The 27,437-nt window shown below is 47.0% G+C and overlaps 1 pseudogene; it reads left to right on the forward strand.

The window, feature by feature from the left end:
* Positions 1 to 19,304: 19,304 nt before the first annotated feature.
* LOC120409333 lies at positions 19,305 to 19,896 on the forward strand (annotated as a pseudogene).
* Positions 19,897 to 27,437: the final 7,541 nt, after the last annotated feature.

Consider the following 27,437-nt stretch of genomic DNA (forward strand, 5'->3'; position numbering starts at 1 on the left):
CGGAGGACCAATCAGGGAAGAGATTTTGAAACTCCTAGGAGGGAACTTTTTCTCTCTGTTTGGGGGGGGGTTTGTCTTTGGCCGTTTGGAGTTCAAGAGACCAGACGAGTTAATCAAGTCCCTCGTCCAGACAACTATCCAATGCCACGCACTGATGAGCTATTGGAAAAGTTGGGATGTACCCAGTTCATCTCTACCATTGATTTAACCAAGGGATACTGGCAGGTACCACTGGATGAACCTGCCAAGGAAAAATCTGCCTTCATCACCCATGCAGGGGTGTATGAATTTAATGTGCTTCCATTCGGACTGCGGAATGCACCGGCCACCTTCCAAAGGCTGGTGGATGGTCTACTAGCGGGATTGGGAGACTGTGCAGTTGCATACCTCGATGATGTGGCCATTTTTTCTGATTCATGGCCCGAACACCTAGAACATTTGAAAATGGTTTTTGAGCGCATCAAGCAGGCAGGACTTACTGTTAAGGCCAGAAAGTGTCAAATAGGCCAAAACAGAGTGACTTACCTAGGGCACCAGGTGGGTCAAGGAACCATCAACCCCCTTCAGGCCAAGGTGGAGGCTATCCAACAGTGGCCTGTCCCAAGGTCAAAGAAGCAGGTCCAATCCTTCTTAGGTTTGGCCGGATATTACAGGCGATTTGTACCACACTACAGCCAAATCGCTGCTCCACTAACTGATCTGACCAGAAAAACCCAGCCAAATGCAGTTAAGTGGACTGATGAGTGTCAGAAAGCCTTTACCCAGCTTAAGGCGATGCTCATGTCGGACCCTGTATTAAGGGCCCCAGACTTTGACAAACCCTTCCTAGTTACCACTGATGCATCTGAACGTGGGGTAGGAGCGGTACTAATGCAGGAAGGACCGGATCACAACTTCCATCCTGTCGTGTTTCTCAGCAAGAAACTGTCTGAGAGGGAAAGCCACTGGTCCATCAGTGAAAAAGAATGTTACGCCATTGTGTATGCCTTGGAAAAGCTACGCCCATACGTTTGGGGCCGGCAGTTCCAGCTACAAACTGACCATGCTGCGCTACAGTGGCTTCACACCAACAAGGGAAACAACAAGAAACTTCTCCGCTGGAGCTTAGCTCTCCAAGACTTTGACTTTGACATTCAACACATTTCAGGAGCTTCCAACAAAGTTGCTGATGCACTCTCTCGTGAAAGTTTCCCAGAATCAAGTGGCTAAACACTGTTCTTAATATGTTTTCATGCTTAGTAGTCGATGTAATAGTGCATGTGTTTTATCACTCGGGTTGTTTTACAGTTCTAGGAAGAAATCGCCGCCAGTGGATCCCACTGTGACGATTTGGGGGGCGTGTCATGAATAGTTAGTAAAGGGTTAAAGCATAGTACCTGGTGGGCACCTGACCAGAGGACCAATCAGGGAAGAGATTTTGAAACTCCTAGGAGGGAACTTTTTCTCTCTGTTTGGGGGTTTTTTTGTCTTTGGCCGTTTGGAGTTCAAGAGACCAGACGAGTTAATCAAGTCCCTACAAGTTCCACCTTTCTGAACTAATTTCTTCTAGTCAAGATAGTGAGTATTAGAAAGATACTTTGTGTCCTTATCTAATAATCCTATGTTTGCAATTCTGTGTGTTTGTTATTGATTATTCTTAATTCTGCTTGTACTGGTTGTACTGAGAAAGAGAGAGGATTCTCTCCAGAACTTAGCAAGGTTATACCCTATGAGTGCCCAGCTTGGATTCATAGAGATTCTGTATTTTCTTTTTGTTCTCTTAATAAATTCTTTTCTTTTCTTTGGACTTGGTTAATTCCTTCCCTTGGGGAAATTAAGGGGAAGGGGAGGGGGAAGTGGGCTGCTTCCCTGTGTGTAGAGATTCAAGGCGTTTGAACCCAGGCATCTCTGTCTCCGGAGAAGGCTGGAGAGAGGGGGGAGGGGGAAGGTTCCTCCTCTGTGAATTGATCTGTGTTCCCAAGGGGGGAATCAGGGGTGTCCCGGCCCACGGAATTGACCGGGTGGTGGCAGCCGAAGGGGAGACCTACCCTAGGATTTTGGGGTGGGGGGAAGACATGCTGGTCCTCACTTTGAAACCCCCCAGTTTCAAGTGAGGGTTCAGACCAGGACAAGGGGGTACATCAACTCATCTAGATATTTGCCTAATTTTACAACAGGCTACGTAAAAAGCACTAGTGAGGTCAGTACAAACTCAAATTTCATACAGACAATGACTTGTTTATACTGCTCTATATACTATACACTGAACTGTAAGTACAATATTTATGGTCCAGTTGATTTATTTTATAATTATATGGTAAAAATGAGGGAGTAAGCAATTTTTCAGTAACAGCGCACTATGACACTTTTTTGTATTTTTATGTCTGATTTTGTAAGCAAGTAGTTTTTAAGTGAGGTGAAACTTGGGCATATAGAAGACAAATCAGACTCCTGAAAGGGGTACAGGAGTCTAGAAAGGTTGAGAGCCACCGATCTAAAGAGCTCTACAGAGCAGGTTTCTGAGAGGCTTTTGTGTGTGTGATCCCAAAGGGCTAATCAATACCCCTGTAAAAACCAATAATAATAATAAGTCTTGTATGGTGATCCATAGATCTCAAAGAACTTTACCAAAGGGGAAAACATCATTGATCTCCATTTTACAGATCAGGACACCTGGCTTGTTCCTCCCCTTGGAATTCTTCTCAGGAGCTTCTTGCTGAAGCAGACTGGAATCTTCTTCTGAGGTGGCTGGCACCACAAAATGTGGTCCAATTAGGTTACCTCTGTGGAAATGAAGAACCTTCCCATTCCAATAACTTCAGGCCCAGAAAGTCCATTGACCTAACCATTTACCCAATCAGCAGGTCCGTAGGTAGTTGGAAACATCTGAGATTGTGGGTCAATGCACAGGCACGATCTCAACTCTTCTAAAAGGCCAACTCAAGCTGGAACTGAGAACACAGGGAACACCAATCGCACATTCAGCCATGCCCAGAGAGGGACAGGTCCTGTTTAACAGACACAAGCTTATAACATGCCCTTTCTATTTTAATTATATTTTAATGTCACTCAAGATAACTTCATTAAAAGAACATTATTATGGTTGCAAAGTCAAGCACTCAGACATTAGGAAAAGCCAGAATTAAGGTTGCCTGGGTGGGGATGGGAAAAGCAGTGGGAGGAGGGACAGTTCCATTGTTTGTGTATTAGTCCCCTAAACCTAGGGTTGTGAGTTCAATCCTTGAGGGGGCCATTTAGGGATCTGGGACAAAAATCTGGGGATTAGCCCTGCTTTAAGTAGGGGGTTGGACTAGATGACCTCCTGAAGTCCCTTCTAACCCTGATATTCTGTGATTTCCCTGACATAAAGGCCAACCCCTGCCAAATTTTCAGGCCCTGCCCCAAAGCATGGGGCACTATAAATTCTCAAAGAGAAGATTGACAGAATTTTTTTTTAAATGTGCAAACAATGTAGCCTCATTCTCAGAAACAACTGAATTGTTTTGGCTGAAACTTTCCAAAAATGTTCAGCTTGAGGCAGTCATCCAGCATGGAAAATGTCAGCTCACACTGTTTAAGATTGGTAATGTTATAAGCAACTGAAAACAGGGTCCTATGACAGGAAGTATCAGGCCACCTTAGTATTAGGTGATGCTACCAGCCCTGCCTACTCTCAACAGCTCAACTTTGTACAGCAATTTTTGACACTGAAAATCTGGCTGAAAGGTTAGACGTCAGCTCGGTCAGAGTGAGAACTCTTCCTCCTAAAATCATAAATTTGGGGTTCTATTTTATGTGCCTTGCATGTTGACCATGTCTTCTGCCACCGGGAGATACCCTATGTAGAATCAGGCCTTTGTGCCTCATAAAATTTCCCTGACATCTTCTGTGACTAACATCACAGGCAAGAGAGGAAAGAAGACCAAGAGGTTAGAGTGCTAGCCTGGTCATTAGGAGACCTTGGTTTATTTCTTTGCTCTGCCACAGACTAATGTGTGACCTTGAGCAGGTCACTTAGTCTCTCTGTAGTGCACTTTTCTGCTGGCGTGATCTCACATGCACCATCATGCCAGTCGGAACGGAGCTGCGTGCTCTGCAAAATGGCATCCTCTGTGAGGCAGACTTCATACACACTCTGCACATGCATGCGAGGTTATGCCAGCCGGGGTGGAGCAGCACACTCTGCAACATGGCATTCACTCTGCAATGTGACCTTGCACCGAGGGGATGCCCTGCATTCTGGGGATGCCACGGTGACCATCCTAGGGGTGTTGTGAGGATAGGTACTTTACAGATTGTTGAAGCACTTAGATACTAGGGGAATGAGGCTATATAAATACCTTATCTAGAAAGCTAGATACATAGCTTTCCGGTGACATTAACCCTAAGGAAATCCTATATGCTAACAGGATGTGGGTGGATTATGCTATGATATTCTGCTGGACAGGTTCACCAAGTGACAAAGAATAAGAGCCTGTGGTCAAAGGTCTGCTGTCTCAGAGATAAAAGCACACATGGTGGAGGAAGGTTTGAAACTTACCAAGCTCTATTCCTTTTGAAAGGGGAAAGCTGGGGCAATCTCAAGATGTTTTCACAAGAAGATTTTCTCATTACTTATTCATGTTGTTCTAATATTGTTACCATATTATCATGAAAAGAACGTTATTAGGGTTGCAAAGTCAACTCAAAAGTTAGGCAATGCCAGATTTAACAATTGCCTGTGCAGCCTGCCTTCGGCTCCCTTGCGTGTATGCAGTAGGGTTGCCATCTCTGAGGTACGAAAAACCCCCAGGACATCCAGGATGCTTTTGAACCCATAAAACTGTCCCACTGGCAGCATGTACTGAGCCCCCTTACAGATTTCCTGGGGCGACTACCTTGAAAAAGGGACAGTCCTGGGAAATCCTGGACATGTGGCAATGCTACTATGTAAAATGATTTATTGACAGGATCACATACTGTTTTTTTCCACAGGACTCCTGCTTTATGAAGTGCTCAGGAAAAATGGTGCTTCTGAAATGGGTAGTTATTCAATATTCCTTTTTACCCTCCTCATTCAACGTGTGCTCCCACAAATTATTTACTGCACACAATCTAAACCCTGCATTGAATATACTGAATTCTCTCCTGGGCTTTCTGTGTGGCACCCATTGTAGTATCTTCGTGCTTTACAACCACTAATAAATTCATTTTCATAACACCTGTGTGAGGTGAGGTGGTGTAAGTTGTCCACATTTTATAGGCTAAAAATGAGGCACGGAGAGATAAGGAAAAGAAGTGTCCATTAATTTTTGGTGGCCAACTTGATACCCTGGGGCTTGATTTTTCAGAGTCCTTCACATTATTTAGCACTTTATATGTTCAAAGCTTAGCCCCCATTGGCTTCAGTCGCAGCTGTGAGTGCTTAGCACTTCTGTGAATCAGACCCCAGGTCAAGCATATCTTCCCTCCATTCCTTGTCTCCTGCATTCTAGTCAGATGTTTCTTCCTTCTCTTCTTCACTACCTGGGGCTACCAGGTTTAGGTGGAGGGGGGTGCATTGGAAGTACACACAGGAGACAGAGTCTCTCTGCTTTCAGTTCTGGTGTCCTGGCAGCCTGGAGGAACAAGTGCAGGGAAAGTCCTGCTCAGCCCAGCAGTCCCTGGATGGAACAGGCTCAGTCACTTTGTGGGAGGTGCATGAGTGCCCGGTTGGCAGGCAGGAGCTGTGAGGGGATGTGGAGCATGTCCAGTGCAGACGGACTGGTCAGAGAATTTAGCTGCCAAGCACTCACAAGCCTCTACTGAGTATGTGTAAACAGAGGTTTTTCAGAGGCTTCTAATTTGGCCAAATTTGGGCAGATTTTCAAAAGGACAGTAAATGGTGCATTCTTAACATTGCCAAATTTCAAGTTCCTGCTTCAAAGCATGAAGATGCTAGAGGTACTCAACAAAAGGGTTGTGAGATTTTGTTAACACTGGTAAAACAAGGTATTGTCCCCTAATCTTGTCCTTGGAAATGGCTGTTTTGGCTGAAATTTCCCCAAAGAAATTCAGCCTGAGGCAGACACCTGGCATGGAAAATTTCAGCCCAAAGAGTTAAAGTTTGGCAAAGTTCTAAACAACTGGGAAGTATAATGGGAAGAATCAGACAGCATTAACTGTAGATGGCACTCCCAGCTCTGCCTACAATAAAAATCATGAGCTAGATTTATCCTTGCATGTGTGCAATTATGCTGTGGGGTAAGAAATCTTCACTTTTCACTTGTCTGATCTTGAGCTTCTTTCAAAGACCCTAGTTAGTGTTCTCTCCTGCACTCCACCTAGATACCCAACCAATCGGGAAGAAAAGGAAGTCACAATTAGGAGACCTAAGGGGACAAGAAATAAGATAAGGTTGCTGGTTCAAATACAAAGGTGGCTGGCAGAGAAGGGAAGTTACTACCAAAAGACAACTGTGAAAATATGAGATGGCCATCAGTTCCGGGTGGATATGTGTCCATATTATAAACCCTATTACATTTGACAATGACTGGCCTAGTCGGAAGATAGACAAAAATCTGAATAAAATCATAAGAATGGCCATACTGGATCAGACCAAAGGTCCATCTAGCCCAGTATCCTGTCTGCCGACAGTGGCCAGTGCCAGGTGCCCCAGAGAGAATGAACAGAACAGATAATCATCAAGTGATCCATCCCCTGTCCCCATTCCCAGCTTCTGGCAAACAGACCTATCCTCCATGAACTTATCTAGTTCTTTTTTGAATCCTGTTATAGTCTTGGCCTTCACAACATTCTCTGGCAAGGTTGACTGTGTGTTGTGTGAAGAAATACTTCCTTTTGTTTGTTTTAAACCTGCTGCCTATGAAACTTCCTTTTGTTTGAATGAGTCTTGAAGTGTGCACTCCCCCTTTAACCTTGGAAATGATCCCTCCCAGGCACTCACACTGGTGGGTGAGGTGTATGTGTGTGTGGCAGTGTAGCTGCTGTTTGTGCTGTACCTGTTCTTTGAACAAATAGAGGATTTCACTCTTGCTGTCAATCCAGTACCTCTTATGTGCAGTAAATTCATTTAAACTGTGAATTAAGTCATCCAGGTGATTAAAAATATAAATGAGTCCAGCCTGGTTTTCTGAGCCTGGATTCACAATGGCTTTGCAAAAGGCAGCTATGTTACCATAAAGAATTAGCAGTCACCTTCTGTTTGTAGTTTAAAATATTTATTCTTATCTCTGAGCAAAAGAGAAACCCTGTTTTTACTTCTACAGTTCATTTATACCATAGGTCTGCTCTGTAGGACTCAGATCATTCTGAAACCACACTGCACATAAGAATGGCCATACTGGGTCAGATCAATGGCCCAGCTACCGCAATATCCTGTCTTGTGACAGCAGCAAAGGATCCTGTGGCACCTTATAGACTAACAGATGTTTTGGAGCATGAGCTTTTGTGGGTGAATACCATGCATCCGACGAAGTGAGTATTCACCCACGAAAGCTCATGCTCCAAAACGTCTGTTAGTCTATAAGGTGCCACAGGATCCTTTGCTGCTTTTACAGATCCAGACTAACACGGCACCCCTCTGATACTTGTCTTGTGACAGTGACCAGTGCCAGATGCTTCAGAGGAAATGAACAGAACAGGTCAATTATCGAGTGATCCATTCCCTGTTGTCCAGTCCCAACTTCTGGCAGTCAGAGGCCTAGGGACACCCAGAGCATGGGGTCGTGTCTCTGACCATCTTGGCTAATAGCTAGCAATGGACCTATCCTACAGGAACTTAGATCTAATTCCTTTTTAACCCAATTATACTTCGGGCCATCACAACATCACCTGACAATGAGTTCCACAGGTTGATTGTGAGTTGTGTGAAGTATTACTTCCTTGTGTATGTTTTAAACCTGCTGCGTATTAATCTGTGTAGCGGGGTAGACCCCCGCTCCTGCCCTGAAGGGTTAAAAACAGCCCAGGAGAGGGCTGTAGCTGGGGCAGGAAGCTGGGCTGATTGGGAAAAGTAGGCTCAGCTGTGGTTGTGCTCCAATCAGGCCCAGCTGGCTCCTATAAGAGGCTGTGAGAGGGAGAAGGGCCTGGCTGTGGGGAGCGAGACCCAGGGTACCTGAGTGAAGCAGGGCTGGGAAAAGGCAGAGGAGCTGGGGAGCTCCTGCCTGGAAAGCCCCAGGCTGCAGCCTAGCATAAGGCCAAGAGGTACTGGGGGTTGCAGGGGGCAACCCAGGGGTAGGCAAAGGCAGCAGGTCCAAACCCCTTTGCCTATGATGAGTGGCTGATACTGCAGTCTGCCCCAGTGAACAGGGGCTAGATGGAGACTGGGCAGTAGCCAAACCTGAGGCAAAGTGGGGATAGTGGGTTGGGGGTTCTCTGGGGGGGGAGACCCAGATTGGTGGGGTACTGATAGGGAGCAGCACCCCAGGTAAAAGGGGCACCAGGTCCAGGGAGGGATATGGGGGCTAGAGGAGAGGTGGATCACTGGCTTGCAGAGGGTGCTTTGGAGCTGGAGTGAGCTAATTCCCAGAACTCACCAGCAGGAGGTGCCGCAGGGGTGAGTCTGCTCATTTACAATCTCATTGGGCAACTCCTGGTTCTTGTGCTATGTGAAGTGGTAAATATCACTTCCCTATTCAGTTTCTCCACACCATTCATGATTTTATAGACCGCTATCATTCCCCCTTAGCTGTCTCTTTTCTAAAATGAGCAGTCCCAGTTTTTTAATCTCTCCTCAAACGGAAGCTCTTCCATATCCCAGTCATTTTTGTTGTCCTCCGTACCTTCTCCAGAACTAAAACTGCACACAATACTCAATGTGTGGGCATACCATGAATTTATACAGTGGCGTTATGATATATTATCTATCCTTTTTGTAATGGTTCCTAATATTCTGTTAGCTTTTTTCACTGCCATTGCATGTGGACCAGATGTTTTTGGAGAACTGTCCATGATAGGAAATAGGGAAAGAACAAGTTAAAAATTACTTGGACAAATTAGATGTCTTCAAGTCACCGGGGCCTGATTAAATCCATCCTAGAATACTCAAGGAGCTGACTGAGGATATATCTGAGCCATTAGCGATTATCTTTGAGAAGTCATGGGAGACAGGAGAGATTCCAGAAGACTGGAAAAGGGCAAATAAAAGTGCCCATCTATCAAAAAGGAAATAAGGACAACCCAGGGAATTACAGACCAGTCAGACTAACTTCTGTACCGGGAAAGATAATTGAGCAAATAATTAAGCAATCAGTTTGAAAACATCTAGAAGATAATAAGGTGATAAGTAACAGTCATCATGGATTTGTCTAAAACAAATAGTGTCAAACCAACCAGATAGCTTTCTTTGACACGGTAACAAGCCTTGTGGATGGGGGAAAGTGGTAGACGTGGTATATCTTGACTTTAGTAAAGCTTTTGACACTGTCTCGCATGTACTTCTTATAAACAAACTAGGGAAATACAACCTAGATGGAGCTACTATATGGTGGGTACAAAACTGGTTGGAAAAACATTCCCAGAGACTAGTTATCAGTGGTTCATAGTCACACTGGAAGGGCATAATGAGTGGGGTCCCGCAGGGATCAGTTCTGGGTCTGGTTCTGTTCAATATCTTCATCAATGATTTAGATAATGGCATACAGAGTAGACTTATAAAGTGTGTGGACAATACCAAGCTGGGAGGGGTTGCAAAAGCTTTGGAGGATGGGATTAAATTTCAAAATGATCTGGACAAATGATCTGAAGTAAATAGGATGAAATTCAATAAGGACAAATACAAAGTACTCCACTTAGAAAGTTGCATACATACAAAATGGGAAGGAAGGAGTACTGCAGAAAGGGATCTGGGGGTCATAGTGGATCACAAGCTAAATATGAGTCAACAGTGTAACGCTGTTGCAAAAAAGTGAACATAATTCTGGGATATAGTAGCAGGAGTGTTGTAAGCAAGACACGAGAAGTAATTTTTCTGCTCTACTCCGCGCTGATTAGACCTCAACTGGAGTATTGTGTCCAGTTCTGGGCGCCACATTTCAGGAAGGATGTGGACAAACTAGAGAGAGTCTAGAGAAGAGCAACAAAAATGATTAAAGGTCTAGAAAACATGACCTATGAGGGAAGATAGAAAAAAATGGGTTTGTTTAGTCTGGAAAAGAGAAGACTGAGAGGGGACACAATAACAGTTTTCAAGTATGTAAAAGGTTATTACAAGGAGGAGGAAGAAAAATTGTTTTTCTTAACCTCTGAGGATAAGACAAGAAGCAATGGGCTTAAATTGCAGCAAGGGAGGTTTAGGTTGGACATTAGAAAAAACTTCCTAACTGTCAGGGTGGTTAAGCACTGAAATAAATTGCCTAGGGAGGTTGTGGAGTCTCCATCAGGAATGGTCTAGATAATACTTAGTCCTGCCACGAGTGCAGGGGACTGGACTAGATGACCTCTCAAGGTCCCTTATGATGACTCCATGATCTTTTTTAAGTGGTAACAGCTAATTTAGACCCCATCATTTTGTATGTCTAATTGGGATTGTTTTCCATTACCTTGCACTTACCAACATTGAATTTCATCTGGTTACACTCACCCAGTTTTGTGAAATCCCTTTGTAATTCTTCAGTCAGCTTTGGACTTAACTATCTTGAGTAATTTTCTAACCTCTGCAAATTCCACCCCCCTGTTTATCCCCTTTTTCCAGATAATTAAACTGCACAGGACCCAGTACAGATTCATAGTGGGAATCCCACTATGTACCTTGCTCCATTGTGTAAACTGACCATTTATTCCTACTCTTTGTTTCCTTTCTTTGTTACTGATCCAGGAGACAACCTTCCCTCTTTTCCCATGATTTGTTACTTTGCTTAAGAGTCTTTGGCATGGAACCTTGTTACGGTCATGTCTTATAGAGCAAAAGCTCACCCAGTATCCGTCCAGTATATTACACCTTTTCTCTGCAACACCTATGAGAGCTAGAAACTTACTTTTTTTTAGATTAAAGCTGAGATCTCACACAATCACATGACTCCAGGAGTTGGGGCTTTAAGAAAAACTACAAATAGCACAAGACACAGAGTTGGCAACACTGAAACCACTGCAGGGAACATAGGATAGGAGTCAGGGAAAGGAAAAAGACAAGATGGTACAAATTCTGATATTTATATGAGTTTGGCTGTTTTCTTGCACCAGTCAGAATTTATGATCAAAATATTGATGATCAGAGTAGTAACATTTAATGCTTTATATCTTTAAAATACTATGTAGATAGGATCGAATTGAGGTAAGGAAGTCTATTATCCCCATGTCGCAGGGTGACTGTGCCCTTTAAGGAAAGGTGTTCCCCAGCTGGACCAGATTAAGGGGGTGAGGATGGTCCTTGGTGCTATTAAAAGTGAGAATGGGAAATCTCTCAAGAGAAAACTCTCCGATAGCTGGTACTGGAACATACCTAGAGAAGAGAGGGTTGGGCAGGAATCCAGGGCTTGAGGAAGAGAACTGTGAGAAGGCTTGAGTCCCAGACTGGGGATGAAACCCCAAGTGACTGGGTACAAATTTGGTGGGAAGATGTGACGGTAAGAAGGCTCTGCATCCTCTCCTATGGAGCAGATCCAGGATGGAGAAAGAGAACAAGCTGCTGGAGCCTGGAAGTAGCTTTCACAGTGGGCCCTAGGGAAGGGAGCAAGAACGTGAGGGAAAGAAATCCCAGGGGTCACTGACCTGCTAAGAGGTCAGGGGGTAAAAGGGAATCTGGAAGGAAGAAGGAGTTCTCAAACCAGTGGGACTGAGAGTGAGCGGTGGGCGCGCTTGTTTGGCACCGCTCTGGTGAGCGTCTGAGGAGAAAGTAAACCCTGATGGGGCGGGTGGAGGATTTGGAGGGGGTCACTATTTAAGTATTGATGGTGATGAAGAACCTTGTTACAGACAGTGAAGCCTCGGAAGGGGTGGGACAAAAGAGGGGGCCTACCTGGAGGGCCGGGTACTCCTACAACCTGGGAACGATGCTGCTGCAAGAGGGTGTCCGAGAAGTGAGGGATTGTTACGTCCTGCTTTACAAATGGGGACACTGAAACGCAGAGGTTGAGACTGGCCCAAGGCTAGAAAAGGAGTTGGTGACAGAGCTGGAATTCTTGCTTCCCAGTCCTGTGTTCCAGCCCCGAGCCCTTGCTTGCAGCTGCTGTCTGGGATGACTATGTTGAAATTTTTGCCTAGTATGAGACGCTGCTAAAGTCCTGGAAATACCCTGAGCTGCATTTTGCTGAGGCAAGAGGATGATGTTCAGCAGAACATTGTAACATCTCATCTATTTTTGGATTGCTTTTCTGAATTTTTTCCTTTGACTACGGTTTGATTCTTGTCAGTTAAGCCCTGCAAATAGCAACTGAATTAATGTCCAGAAACACTAAAAATACCGACCATGGTTTTGAACAAAATCTTCATTCCCTCCTCCATTGTGTGCATCAGCAGCTGCAACTGAAGTTTCTCTTCTCAAAAAGTCGCTTTGCAGACAAACCATCTCAGTAAGGCGTCTGTCCTCCCCCCGCCTTCCCCACTGAATGAAACTTCAGCTTAAGTTGTCTGTGGTTAGGAGCTTACTTTTAGCAGACTTTTCACAGACAGAATTTGTACATCTGTATTAGGAGATGGGCCCTGAGCTGCAAAGGTCAGATCCCAGGATGAACCTTCCCAAAGTGGCAGCAGCTGGGGATTCAGCTTTGGTTCAACCGTCTAATTTGGTAGAGTGACTCTGCAAAACATGACACAGGCAGCTAGCAAGGAATAATGTTGATAACAAAACAGCCAAGTAAGGCAGAAAGGGCAACAGAAAACTCCCCTCCTCCCCCACTGTGTGGTTCAATGCAGACCTACTACCCTGGGAGTACAGGCCAAAACTTCTCATAAGACGTGTTCCCCAGACAGCCACTCTAGTAATTAAGATATTGGTCAAAGCTATTTTTACCTCTACATTCAATATAGCTAACAAAGCCTCTGCAGCTACAGAGCAGGCCTTCCAATATCATCTGTGCAAAGAACTCCAGTGCCAACATATTAGCCTTGCCTCTAATGTTTGAACAATTTCCTTTGCTGGGATCCTCAGCAGAGAGGTTTTTCTGAGATTCTGTTTTTCTATAAAATAAGTAATTTGTGTCACTCAATTTGCAAGGACACCCCAGCTCCTTTACACCCCGTTGTCTCATTATCTTGCAGCCACACCCCTCTCCTTTTACTGCTGTTGTGTGAGAATTCTAACTATGAGCAGGGCCGGCTCTAGGCACCAGCAAACCAAGCACATGCTTGGGGCAGCACAATTTCAGGGGTGGCATTCAGGACACCTTTTTTTGCTTCGGCAGTTGTGCTCCCAGAGTTCCCCCCCACCCCATTACAGTGCCCATTCCAGATGAACAAGCGTCACAGGCTCGGCATGAGATCAGCCCAGCCCAGTTACTTATTTATGAATCACCGGGGGTCCAGGAAGCAGAGAGGATCTGTTCACAGAAACACACAGGAACTAGGAGCTCAGAGGATTAGATGAGGGTAAGTCGCATAAAATGAAGGTCATAGAGTCCGAGTTTAAGGCAAGACGGGGTCACCAGATCATTTAGTCTGACCTCTTGCATGTCACGGGCCACCCACACCATGCAGCCCCTGCACACTAAACCCAGCAACCAAAATTAAATCAAGGTATTACAGCCCACAGGAGACTAAGGTATTATGAACCACAGGCAGAGAATTGGAGGGACTGAGGTGCTTCAATGACTGAAGCTCCCGCAGCGGCATGGAAATGATTGAGATACACCCAGATAATCCTGGCAAGTGACCTGTACCCACACGTTGCAGAGAGTGGCCAACGTGCCTGTCAATCTGACCTGAGGGGAATTTCTTCCTGTCCCCACATTTGGTGATCAGTTAGACTCCAAGCATGTGAGCAAGACCCAGCCAGGCAAGCCCCTGAGAAAGAGAATCCCTGAGAGTGTACCAGCCCACCTCATCCAGTGTGCCATCTTCAGCTGTGGCCATCGCTGATGCCTCAGAGGAAGGAGCCACCCCCCACCAGAATATAGTGTGTGTGTGTGGGGATCCCTTCTCGACCCCTGCAGATGACCAAATGAAAACCCTCAAGCAGGAGATTTTAGGAACACCAGACATGAAACTGAAGGGACCCTCAGGGCTGCTGAGCATTGCCCCTATCATCACAAGCAATCCCATTGTACAATCACACTCAAACTGGTCCAGCTCTCTCAAAACTAATTAAGTTGTTTTCCCCCATGATTCCTATAGGGAGGCCGTTCCAGAACCTTACTCCTCTGATGGTTAGAAACCTCCTTCTAATTTCCAGCCTGAATTTCTTAATGGCCACTTTACACCTATTTGTTCTTATGCCAACATTGTCCTTTGGCTTAAATAAATCTTCTCCTTTCCTGGAGTTTTACTCCCGCAATGTATTTTGAGAAAGCAATTATATCCCCTCTCACCTTTCTTTTTGCAAGACTAAACAAACCAATCTCCTCCAGTCTCCTTTTATAAGTTAGGCCCTTCAATCCCCTGATCATCCTAGTAGCTCTTCTCTGCATCTGTTCCAGTTTAAGTTCATCTTTCTTCAGCATAGGTGACCAAAACTGCACAGTGTCCCAGAGGAGGTCTAACCACTGCCTTGTATGATGGCATTAATACGTCTCTGCCTTTACTGGTAATGTCTTGCCTAACACATTCTAGGATAACATTTGCCTTTTTCACAGCCATATCACACTGGTGGCTCCTAGTCATCCTTGATCAGCCCACACACCCAGATCTCCCTCCTCCTCTGTCACTTCCAACTGTTGACCCCTCAGCTGGCAGCAGAAATTCTTATTATTAGATCCTAAGTGCATGACTTTTCACTTCAAACTATTGAATTTCATCCCTTTGCTGTCACTCCAGTCTTCAAGGTAATCCAGATCCTCCTGTACAATGTTCCGATCCTCCTCTGTATTGGCGATGCCACCCAACTTCATTTTGTCAAGAAATTTCATTAGTGCATTCCTACTTTTCATGCCAGTCATAAATAAAAGTATTAAATAAGATTGGTGCCAAGACCAATCCTTGAGGAACTCCACTAGTAACCTCCCTCCAGTCTAATAGTTCACCTTTTAACTCAACCCATTGTCCTCTCCCCATGAGCCAGTTCCTCATCCACCTCACAATTCTTGTACTAATCCCCATCTTCCCTAATTTAACTAATAATTTCCCATGTGACACCATACTTTACTGAAGTCCAGCTATATCAGATCTACTGCATTTCCCTTATCTAAAAAATCAGTTATCTTCTCAAAGGAGGATATCAGGTTAGTCTGGCATACTCCATGTGGCATTATTTCCCTTTTTCCATTTATCTCCATGAATTTAATTATTCTTTTATTCAGAATTTAATAGATCTGTGCAATTACAGACGTAGTGACCGACGTAGTGCAGGCAATGTTCGACGCAAAGCGGAGATGGGCAGGTCATGTAGTCCACAGGCAAGACAATAGGTGGACAACCCACATCAGTGCCTGGATCTCCAGAGACCACAAGCGATCACTAGGCAGACTGACAATGCGCTGGGCTGATCCCAGGGCAAAACTCTTTGGCCAGAAATGGAAAGAACGTGCTCGTAACAAAATAGACTGGTGTGGTGTTGACTTGCATTCGTGGAGGGACAGACGATGACAAGCTGGACAAAGATGACAAGGTGACTTTTTTCCCTTTCTTACATATAGGTCTGATGTTAGTTGTTCTCTAGTCACATGGTAGCACCCCGAATAGATAGATTTATTAAAAATCCATGCTCCCAGACTGGCAATCTCATGTTCCAGTCACTTTGAAAAAGGCAGGCGCACACCCTGCGAAAGCAGGGAGTGGTACCAGTGGAAAGACAAGGAACTGATGCTGGAATACATAAGAAGGGAGACAACAATGCACAGGGAAGACAGAATTTCATCGCCAGTTGTTTAACAGCTATTTAGAAGCAACAGAGAGATGGGGGAGATTCTGTGCTGTGCCTTAGATATGTCTGCACTGGAGCTAGAAGTTCTAGGAGCCAGACCTGCACTAGAGCAAGCATGCTGAAAACAAAAGTGCAAGCAGCGGGACGGGCTAGATGCCCTGAGTATGATCCCATCTGAGTCACTAGGCAGCTAGCCACTGACACCATCACGGCTACACTGCTATTTTTAGTGCACTAGCTCACTCAGCGCTAGTGCGAGTAAGTCTCCTTGAGCTGGAATTTACACCTTCCAGCTGCAGTGCAGATGTACTCTTAGGCCTGGTCTACACTACACGTTTAAACCGAATTTAGCAGCGTTAAACCGATTTAACCCTGCACCCAGCCACACAATGAGGCCCTTTATATCGATATAAAGGGCTCTTTAAACCGGTTTCTGTACTCTCCCCAATGAGAGGAGTAGCGCTGAAATTGGTATTGCCATGTCGGATTAGGGTTAGTGTGGCCACAAATCGATGGTATTGGCCTCCGGAAGCTGTCCCACAGTGCACCATTGTGACCGCTCTGGAAAGCCATCTGAACTCAGATGCACTGGTCAGGTAGACAGGAAAAGCCCTGCGAACTTTTGAATTTCATTTCCTGTTTGGCCAGCGTGGAGAGCTCATCAGCACAGGTGACCATGTAGAGCTCATCAGCACAGGTAACAATGCAGTCTCCTGAGAATCGAAAAAGAGCTCCAGCATGGACTGCACGGGAGGTGCTGGATCTGATCGCTGTATGGGGAGAGGATTCCGTGCTAACAGAACTGTGTTCCAAAAGACTAAATGAAAAAACATTTGAAAAAATTTCCAAGGCCATGATGCAGAGAGGCCACACCAGGGACTCAGTACAGTGCCATGTGAAAGTTAAAGAGCTCAGACAAGCCTACCAGAAAACCAAAGAAGCAAACGGAAGGTCCGGGGCAGGACCGAAAACATGCCGCTTCTACGCTAAGCTGCATGCAATTCTAGGATGGTCCGCCACCACTACCCCACCCCTGTCCGTGGATTCCGAGGTGGGGGTGGTAATCGCAGCCATGGCTGAGGATTCTGCGGATGGGGAAGATGAGGAGGACGAGCTTGTAGAGAGCACACAGCACTCCGTTCTCCCCAACAGCCAGGAGTTTTTTCTCACCCTGACGGAATTACTCTCCCAGCCATCCCAAGCAACTATCCCAGACAATGAAGCCATGGAAGGGACCTCTGGTGAGTGTACCTTGTAAATATAAGACATGGTTTAAAAGCAAGCGTTTTTTAATGATTAATTTGCCCTGAGGCCTTGGGATGCATTCGCAGCCAGTACAGTTACTGGAAAAGTCTGTTAACATGTCTGGGACAACCTCCAGGGACATCTCCATGAAGCTCTCCTGGAGGTACTCCAAAAGCCTTTGCAGAAGGTTTCTGGGCAGCGCTGCTTTATTCCGTCCTCCATGGTAGGACACTTGACCATGCATGCATGTAGCAAGTAATCTGGTATCATTGCACGACAAAGCCTAGCTGCGTATGGTCCCGGTGATTGCTGGCATTCAAGCAACATCCGTTCTTTATCTCGCTGTGTTATCCTCAGGAGAGTGATATCGTTCATGGTAACCTGGTTGAAATTCAGGAATTTAAGTAAGGGGACAGAGATGGCCATTCCTACTGGGCTGTTTGCCTGTTGCTTAAAAGAAATCCTTCCCTGCAGGTAGCCAAGCGGGGGGAAGAGGGGGCGCGTGATTGGTGCTGCGCTTTTCCGCATTTGGCTAGCAGGGATCTTTCCTGCTACCAGCCACACGGTTGGGGGGGGGTGTGTGGAAAGGGGGGTGTTCAGCAGTGATCTTTCGTGATACCAGCCACGGGGTGGTTTCTGCTGCTGCACGTTAACAGGAAAGAAGCAGCACTCAATGGGCTTTGCTTGCTATTTGGGAAAGGAGGGCGCTGGATAGATGAAGGCTGCAGAAGACGAAAGACAATGGCTTACCATGGCCGCATGCAAGCAGAATTCTGATGCCCGGACCTGCGTCTGTGATATGTAACACCAAAGCCTCAGGCACTCAATATTAAGAAGCAAAATGCGACCTTGTAGTGAAAACACATGTGCTATGTAAGGTGAATAGTGTTGTTCACCGTGAAAGAGTATGACCATTGTTCTCTAAAATGTATCTTTTTAAATACTTCTCTCCCTTTTTTCCCTCCCTCATGCAGCTGCAAATTTTTCAAGCCTCCCTACTCCGTCCCGAAGGCTATCTCAGATAAGGCGGTGGGGAAAAAAAGAAGCGAGAAGAAATGTTTTCGGAAATCATGGAAGTGACCCGCAATGAAAGAGCATCTGAATGAGTGGAAGGACATGGTAGCAAAGTACAGGAAAGATGCCAGTGACCGTGAGGACAGGAGGGACCAACGTGAGGACAGGAGGTGTGGGAATAGAATGTGAGATGCTGAGATTGTTTAGGCTTCTGGGCTGGGAATTGTGTGTGAAGGGCTGGCCTTGGGCTTGTTCTCACTGGCCAGCTAATTGTGAACAGGATGATAAGTTAGATAGGTGTGTAGGATGATAATTACCCTATGGGTTACAGCTGTGGCTGTGTGAGTTTAATTAATTAATTAGCAATTGTTTGATTGCTTACCATACTGTATATAAGAGCATGCTGGGAATGAATAAACGCATATGCATACACACACACGCTTTCTTTCTCTGCTTGGGGTCACATTGAATGTTGAACTCTGTTCCTGCTCTTCTGCGATGCAACAAATGGTGGAGAAGCTGCGGGCAATAGTATCGGTGGCCTGAAAAAAGGAGGCGCACCTGAGTCTCAGTGTCGAGCGGCTGGGAGCCGCAGGGCGTCCGAAAAGAGGGGCGCACCTGAGTCTCAGTGTTGAGCGGCTGGGAGCCGCAGGGCGTCCGAAAAAGAGGGGCGCACCTGAGCTCAGTGTTGAGCGGCACGTCGCAGGGCGTCTGAAAAGGGAGGCACACCCGAATTCAGAGGTGAGCAGCTACCATGGGAACCGCTGCATCAGCGGAAGAAAGGACGGTGATATGCATCGCAGAGCAGCAGGAGCTGTGACCCAGCCGCCTGCCTCCGTCCCGCCTCCCCTGTCTCCTTCCCGGCGTGGCGTAGATTTTGATCATCTTGGACTATAATCTCCATGGCGTGAAAATCTGAAGATAATCTGGAGTAAAAGATTGGTTTATTTAAAGTGACTATTGTATCACGCCGAGGGGAGCAGCGCGGCGGGTTCAGGAGTAGGAGCGGGCAGCGCGGGGCGGTGGCGGCGGCGCGCGCTGTTTGTTTATTTTTAAATGTGGCGGGCTTTTAAGAAATGTTTTATAAGGTGCCCGCGGCCCCGAGTAGGATTTGGCGCCTGCCCCCGATCACATGATGATTGAAATGCTTGTAACAACTGAAGCTCAGGAATTGCTAGATCAGCTCAATGTTCTGTTGGAACAAGAGTTAAGATATTAACCATCTGACCTGAGACTAATTGAAATTGCTCATGACAATGGCCTCTGAATGACTGCAAGGTTGTGAGACTTTGAAGCAAAAAATCTCCTCATCTTAACTCAATTCTTTGGCAAAAATGAAGGTGCAGCCTAAACACTTGGGCTGTGTTGGACTAAGCTGCTTCTACCTGGCTGTGAAAGCAGTAGAAGAAGAAAGAAACATTCCCTTAGCCACTGACTTAATTCGAATAAGCCAGTACAGGTTCACTGTATCTGACATAATGAGAATGGAGAAAATTGGGTTAGAGAAGCTATACTGGAGAGTTGGGGCTACAACTGCTTTTCAGTTTCTACAACTCTATCACTTGTTCATTCATGAGAATTTACCTTGTGAAGGAAGAAGGCATCTTAATTTTGAGAGACTTGAAGAGCTATGCCAGGATTTTTTTTTTACCCTGTTTGATATTTATTTGTTTGAGATAATTTTGCTGTGCTTGCAAGAAATTTTGTGCTGGCTGCATAGCATTTAGTGTACCATGCAATTATTATTAAGAGTTATGTTTTGTGTTTTTGTTTTGTTTTGTGATGTCTTCTGGCCAGAATTGTTGTTGTGTTGTTAAAATTTTTATGTGGTTTTTTATGTATTTTCTCTAGGACCCCCCCCTCCCTCAGTGTCAGTTTGATCGCCTGACATCTGAGGGATGCTTTGGTGTGCTATTGGGAAAGGGGGAATCCTGCAGAGTTTGCACCATTTATTTGTTGTGTCTTGTTTTAGTTTGGTGTTATTAGGGTTATATGTTAAGGATTGCATGGTTATATGGGTTGGCTTTATAAAGTTTTAATTTTGGCTTGTGATAGATTGTGGTGCTATGTTGTTATAAGTTGGAAATGTTTGGCGAATGTTTTTATCTTGTTTTCCTTTTTCCCCTTCTTTTGATTGTGAATAAAGTGGGGAGATGTGGGAACAGAATGTGAGATGCTGAGATTGTTTAGGCTTCTGGGCTGGGAATTGTGTGTGAAGGGCTGGCCTTGGGCTTGTTCTCATTGGCCAGCTAATTGTGAACAGGATGATAAGTTAGATAGGTGTGTAGGATGATAATTACCCTATGGGTTACAGCTGTGGCTGTGTGAGTTTAATTAATTAATTAGCAATTGTTTGATTGCTTACCATACTGTATATAAGAGCATGCTGAGAATGAATAAACGCATATGCATACACACACACGCTTTCTTTCTCTGCTTGGGGTCACATTGAATGTTGAACTCTGTTCCTGCTCTTCTGTGATGCAACAAGGAGGGACGCTCGAGATGAGAGGTGGCGGCAGGAAGATCAGCGGTGGCGGGATGCAACTCTGGGGCTGATCAAACTGACATGCTTCGGCGTATGGTGGAGCTTCAGGAATGGCAGCAGGATCACAGAGTGCTGCTGCAGCCTCTGTATAACCACCCTCCCCCCTCACCATGTTCCTTAGCCTCCTCACCCGCCAGACGAGTAAGAACTCGTGGGGATAGGCTCCATGCATCCGCCCACTCCACCCCAGTGGACAGCCCAACCAAAAAGCTCTCATTATTATGAAATTTTTATAGTGGCCTTTTACTTCCCTACTATTCTCCTCCAAAACCCCACCCAGGCTACCTTGTCAGTTCTCTCCCTCTTTTTATAATTAAGTAATAAAGAATACATGATTTTTAAACGAGAGTGACTTTATTTCCTTAGAAAGCAAGCTGTGATCGAAGGAGGGGTGGGCGTCTTACAGTGAATGAGTCAATCAAGGTGGGGAGGGTTTCATCAAGGAGAAAGAAACACAACAGTCAGACTGTACCCTGGCCAGTGATGAAACTGGTTTTCAAAGCTTCTCTAATGCGCACTGCTTCCTGGTGTGCTCTTCTAATCTCCCTGCTGTCTGGCTGTGCGTAATCAGCGGCCAGGTGATTTGCCTCAGCCTCCCATCCCGCCATAAAGGTCTCCCCCTTACTCTCACAGGGATTGTGGAGCACACAGCAAGCAGCAATAACAATGGGGACATTGGTTTGGCTGAGGTCTGAGCGAGTCAGTAATGTGCGCCAGCGTGCCTTTAAACGGCCAAATGCACATTCTACCACCATTCTGCACTTGCTCAGCCTATAGTTGAACAGATACTGACTACTGTCCAGGCTGCCTGTGTATGGCTTCATGAGACATGGCATCAAGGGGTAGGCTGGGTCCCCCAGGATAACGACAGGCATTTCAACATCCCCAACTGTTATTTTCTGGTCTGGGAAGTAATTCCCTTGCTGCAGCCGTCTAAACAGAGTAGTGTTCCTGAAGACGCGAGTGTCATGAACCCTTCCTGGCCATCCCACGTGGATGTTGGTGAAAAGTCCCTTGTGATCCACCAGTGCTTGCAGCATCATTTAAAAGTACCCCTTGAGGTTTATGTAGTGGGTGCCCTGGTGCTCCAGTGCCAAGATAGGGATATGGGTTCCATCTATTGCCCCACCACAGTTAGGGAATCCCATTGCAGCAAAGCCATCCACTATGACCTGCACATTTCCCAGAGTCACTACCTTTCGTAGCAGCAGCTCAGTGATTGCTTTGGCTACTTGCATCACAGCAGCCCCCACAGTAGATTTGCCCACTCCAAATTGATTCCCAACTGACCGGTAGCTGTCTGGCATTGCAAGCTTCCAGAGGGCTATTGCCACTCGCTTCTCAACTGTCAGGGCAGCTCTCATCTTTGTATTCTGGCGCTTCAGGGCAGGGGAGAGCAAGTCACAAAGTTCCATGAAAGTGCCCTTCCGCATGCGAAAGTTTCGCAGCCATTGCAAATCATCCCACACCTGCAAAACTATGCGGTCCCACCAGTCTGTGCTTGTTTCCCAGGCCCAAAATCGGTGTTCAATGGCTAGAACCTGCCCCATTAACACCATGATCTCCAAAGCGCAGGGGCCCGCAGTTTGACAGAATTCTGTGTCCATGTCCTCAGCACTCTCGTCGCTGCGCTGCCGTAGCTGCCGCCTCCTCGCCTGGCTTTGCAGGTCCCGGTTCAGCATTGAGTGCACGAGAATGCGCGAGGTTTTTAAAACATCCATGATTGCTGTCTTGAGCTGAGCAGGGTCCATGCTTGCTGTGCTATGGCGTTTGCACAGTTCACCCAGGAGAAAAGGAGCGAAACGGTTGGCTGCTGCTGCTTTCATGGAGGGAGGGGTGAGGCTGTACCCAGAAGCACCTGCGACAATGTTTTTTTGCCCCATCGGGCACTGGGATCTCAACCCAGAATTCCAATGGGCGGGGGAGACTGTGGGAACTATGGGATAGTGTAGACGGGTCGGACTCTCCCCTGCGGCACCTCCTGCTGGTGACTCCGGGAATTAGCTCAGTCCAGTGTTCAGAGCACCCTCGGCAGGCTGGTGATCCACCTGTCCTCAGGCCCCCCGTGTCCCTCCCTGGACCCGGTGCCCTTTTATTGGGCGTGCTGCCCCTGGCAGTAACCCCTTTCTCTCTGGGTCTCCCCTCCTCAGGGAACCCTCACCCTCTATCCCCACCTTGCCTCAGTATTGGCTACTGCCAGTCATTGTCTAGCCCCACACTCTGGGGCAGATTGCAGTATCAGCCTACTCATCACAGGCAAAGGGGTTTGGACCTGCTGCCTTGGCCTACCCCTGGGCTGCCCTCTGCAACCCCCAGTACCTGTTGGCCCCTCGCTAGGCCGCAGCCTGGGGCTTTCTAGGCTGGAGCTCCCCAGCTCCTCAGCCTTTCCCCAGCCCTGCTTCACCCTAGGTACCTTGTCTCAGTTCCCTGCAGCCAGGCCCAGCTCCCTCTAGAAACTAGAGAGAGACTGTCTGTTTCTGGCTTCCCTGGCCTTTTATAGGGGCCAGCTGTGGCTCAGTTTGGGGCGTTGCTTCACCTGCAGCCACTTTCTCACTCAGCCCAGCCTTGAGAGCAGCCGCTCTCAAGCCCTGCCAGGCCACTTTTAAACCCCTCAGGGCAGGAGCAGGGGCCACCCTGCTACAGATAGCTATAGGATAGCTACCCACAGTGCACCGCTCCGGAAATCGATGTTAACCTTGGTACCTGGACACACACCGCCGAATTAATGTGCTTAATGTGGCCATTAATTTGCACATTAATTGGGGGTGCACTTGACTTTATACAATCTGTTTTAAAAAACCGGTTTCTGTAAAATCGGAATAATCCTGTGGTGTAGACGTACCCTTAGATGTACTCACAGCCCAGGGGAAGTATGAAGGGGAAGAAGCGAGGAAAAGGTGGTTAAAAGTCACCTAGTGCCCTTCTGTTTCTGGACTGCTCCAGGGAGCTACCTAAAATTAACAGCCCAATCTGAACTGCCTGTGGGGGGCAGCCTAACCCAGGATTGCTGTAGTGCTCTGGCCCTGCTCCTGTAACCCCCTGCCATTTGCATACCCCTTCTAGTCCTGGCGGAAGCCTCATAGGACCACCTGCAGCTGTCTGATGCAGTGCCTGCACTGGTGGGATTCTCCCAGGGCTGGGCCCATAGCAGCATACAGCGGCTGATGTGAGGGTGTTGTTGGGCTCAATCACACCCACTGACTGCAGCTTTATCACAATGGGCACCTACACCAGCTTCTCAGCCTTTCCGCAGTCATTCAATTACTGTGCCAGATAAATGGACGAAGCCTATGTACCTCAATTTCAGGCACACGTAAGGCAAACATTGCCCCTGTACGCATTCGGGGTTGCATGACATTTGCACATATTTAAGCATTGAAACAAAAGGTCACGTGTACTTTGCACATCAGTTACACTGGTCTTTAATGCAACTCAAACCATGCCTTCCCTGTTGCATCGTAAGTCATTTGGAAAACAGCCAGCAAATAACCTCACTACCATAAAAACAAATAATCTATCAACTATGCACTGCACAATTACAGAGAATTTTACAAAGGTGGTTTTAATGCAAATCACCGAAACAGACCAGCATTATAGAATATTATCTAGCTGTTGCCCTACATCCACTTCCCCCGACTCGGTTTCAAACTACATGCAACCGCAGACTGCAAGCAGGGTTAACAGTCACTTCTCTGTTTAGTAGTACATAGGTCAGAGCCAGCATGATTGCCTGGTCAGTGTAACCTTGACTGACAGATTCCCCATGCAAAATGGTTTCAGATCCCCATGCAAAATGCAGCAGACATCTAATAAAAACATTAGACACAGAGGTACCAGTGCAGCCAGTGGATATCTCCATCTTAATTTCCATCTCCCAAAAGCACACTCCACCCTCGTCCTGCACTTGCTCAGCAGGGTTTTGTTCTCTGTGGGTTTGTGAAGTCAGATTTCTTGAGCCATGGCATATTGGGCATGCAGGTTCACACGGGGACAGTGTGGACAGAAACACCATCGGGACTGGTAGGGGATACTGATAATGCAGTTCCCATTTTGCTCGCTCTTGAAAGCGTGGCCTTTTTATTTTTTATTTTTGAATTCTGGCATTGTGCAATTGATCTGGCCACCCTATTTACCTTTTCATGGATCTCCCGCATTGATCTACTAAGGCCTACATTACCACAGAGAACAGTTCTCTGTTAAAGTACACGTGGGCTTGTTGGGAAGAACACAGAATAGGTTCTATCAACAGCTTTGGCACAGTTCAGCAACCCAGCTGTCTGTATTTTCAGTGATCTTTGGCACCAGGGCCGGCCAGGGGGGCGGGGGGGTGGCAAGTGGGGCAATTTGCCCCAGGCCCCAGAGGGGCCCCGTGAGCCCTGGCCCGGCAGATGTCTGGGTCTTCGGTGGCATTTCAGTGGGGGGGGGGCCTTCAGTGCTGCTGAAGATGCAGAGCGACTGAAGGCCCCCCCGCCGCCGAAATGCCACCAAAGACCAGACCGCCGCCGGGTGAGTACAAGCACCACAGCTCCCCCACTTTGCTCCAGGCCCCCTGAATCCTCTGGGTGGCCCTGTTTGGCACATGCAAATGTATGCTCAGTATAATATATACCCCTGTTTTCTTCTGTTGTAGGGGCTCATAGCTGTACCTATTTTAAGGTTGCCCAACACTTCCCATTATAAGACCCTGTTTTCGGTTGCTTATCAATTGCCAAACTATAACCACTTGGGCTGAAATTTCTCAAGCTGCCTCAGGCTGAATAATGTAGGAAAGTTTCACCCTAAATGCTCCAGCCATTTCTGCAAATGACTTTTTCTTTGGGAAACTCTGAAGCAGGCACTTGAAATTTGGTAGGGGCTGGCCTTTGCATCAATCTTGGAAAAAAAATTCATTTTGCACATGCTCAGTAGAGACATCCTAGAGTTTAACAGCTAAAATTTCCAAAGGTTCTGTTCTCAGTGAGGATGCTCAAGCCTCTCATAGATCTTAGTGCGGATCAAATTGTCCATGTGCCATCCCCACAGAGTGATGAGCATGCCCCAGCCCAGGGCTATGGGGTAAAGCTGTACTTTCCCTGCCTGGGTGTGGCTGATCCCTGCTGGCACCCAGGCAGTGAGGCGAAAGCTGTCTGACTCGACTGCAGAGAGGACAAGAGCCAGACTGGGGAAAGAAAGAGATTGGGGCAAGAAGCCTGGGGAGATTGAGACTGGAAGGGAGAGAGAGAAACTGGGAATTTGGGGGTGGGGGCGAGACTAGGACTTATTGTGCAAGGAGATTGGGACTGGCAGCTGTGGGGAGAGTGGGAGTGGGAGGCAGTGAGGGAAAGTTGTGGGGACTGGGAGCCAGTTGGGGGGGAACACTGAGATTGGATGAGGAGCTGGGGAGGAGGAGGGGACTTGGAGTAGCTGGACAAGGAGACTGAGACTGGGAACCATTGATGAGGTGGAGGCACAGGGGTAGGGGACAAGGAAGCAGAAGAAGGAAACTGGGATTGGCTGGGCACTGAGACTGGGGTCAAGGAGTCAGGGGTGGGGGCAAACTGGCATTAGCACAGAGACTGGGACTGTGAGTTGGTGGGAGGTGGAGGACATTGAGATTTGGATACTGAGCCTGGACTGCAGTGCAACCAATTCAGATTCTTTTTGGTGTGTATGTATGGAGGCGGATTCTGGTCCCTGCCCCATCACTGGCAAGGTCTCTGTTCCAGTCCCTGTTCATCCCCACCTCCCTAGGAACCCTGGGTCTCCCCCAGCCAGAGACTCTCCCCACTCTCTTACCCACATGATCCTTGAGCCAGTGCTACCAGGAGTCAAGCTCTTGGAGAACTCCCCTGAGCTCTGCTGTACAAGAACAGACTATGCACCAGGTCTTAACACCACTTGGCCCAGCCAAACTGATCTGGCCAGAGGGGCAGTTGGGCCAAGTTTGAGTGGCACTGTGACCCCATGCACCAGGTCACAATGCCCCTCACTCATATTTGGTTCAGCTGCCCCCTCCATCTGTACAGAGAGGTGGCTGGGTCAAATTTCAGTGGCATTACGATCACACAGCTAGAGTGACACTCCAGACTACTCTGGCAGTAGCTGTACTGGCTTCGTAAGGGACCTCTGCATAAAAGTGGTGGCCCAACGACTCCCTTCCCCCCAGCTCAGCAGCCCATAGAACTTTGAGCAAGTACAAAAATGTGGGGTGAGGGGGTTTGACCCCACCTCTGCCTAATTGGCACCATTGCCAGAGGGAGAAACTAGGACTAGGTGAGCAAGGAGACTGGGACTGGGATGAGAAGCCTGAAGAGTGGAGACTGGGACAGGGTAGGCAAGAAGAATGGGACTGGATCAAGGAGCCAGAGGTGGAGAAGAGGCAGAAATGCCAGAATGAAGGTTGTCTGTGCAACCTTAATTTGGCCCCCTTGTGCATACACATTATGATCCAGTCTTTAATTGCATGTTCACATACTATTTTTTTCCCACAGAACCCCTGCCTCATTCAGTGCACAGCATGGACTGGCTTTGGGGAAGAATCAGGGTTGAGTAGTACAGGAGACTGTTGCCTGTAGGATCCCTGCCTCATTTGTTGCAAAAATTGGAAGGTGTGTACCCAATGAAGTGGAGGTTTTCAGGAAGAGAAAGGAGGATCTTATGGTTACAGCAGATGAATGCTGCCCTGGAGACCCGGATTCTATCATTGCCTCTGCCACAGGCATCCTATGTGATGCTGGGCAA

This window comes from Mauremys reevesii, linkage group 1 (assembly GCF_016161935.1).
Source record: "Mauremys reevesii isolate NIE-2019 linkage group 1, ASM1616193v1, whole genome shotgun sequence".
In the NCBI taxonomy this organism is placed as follows: Eukaryota; Metazoa; Chordata; order Testudines; family Geoemydidae; genus Mauremys; species Mauremys reevesii.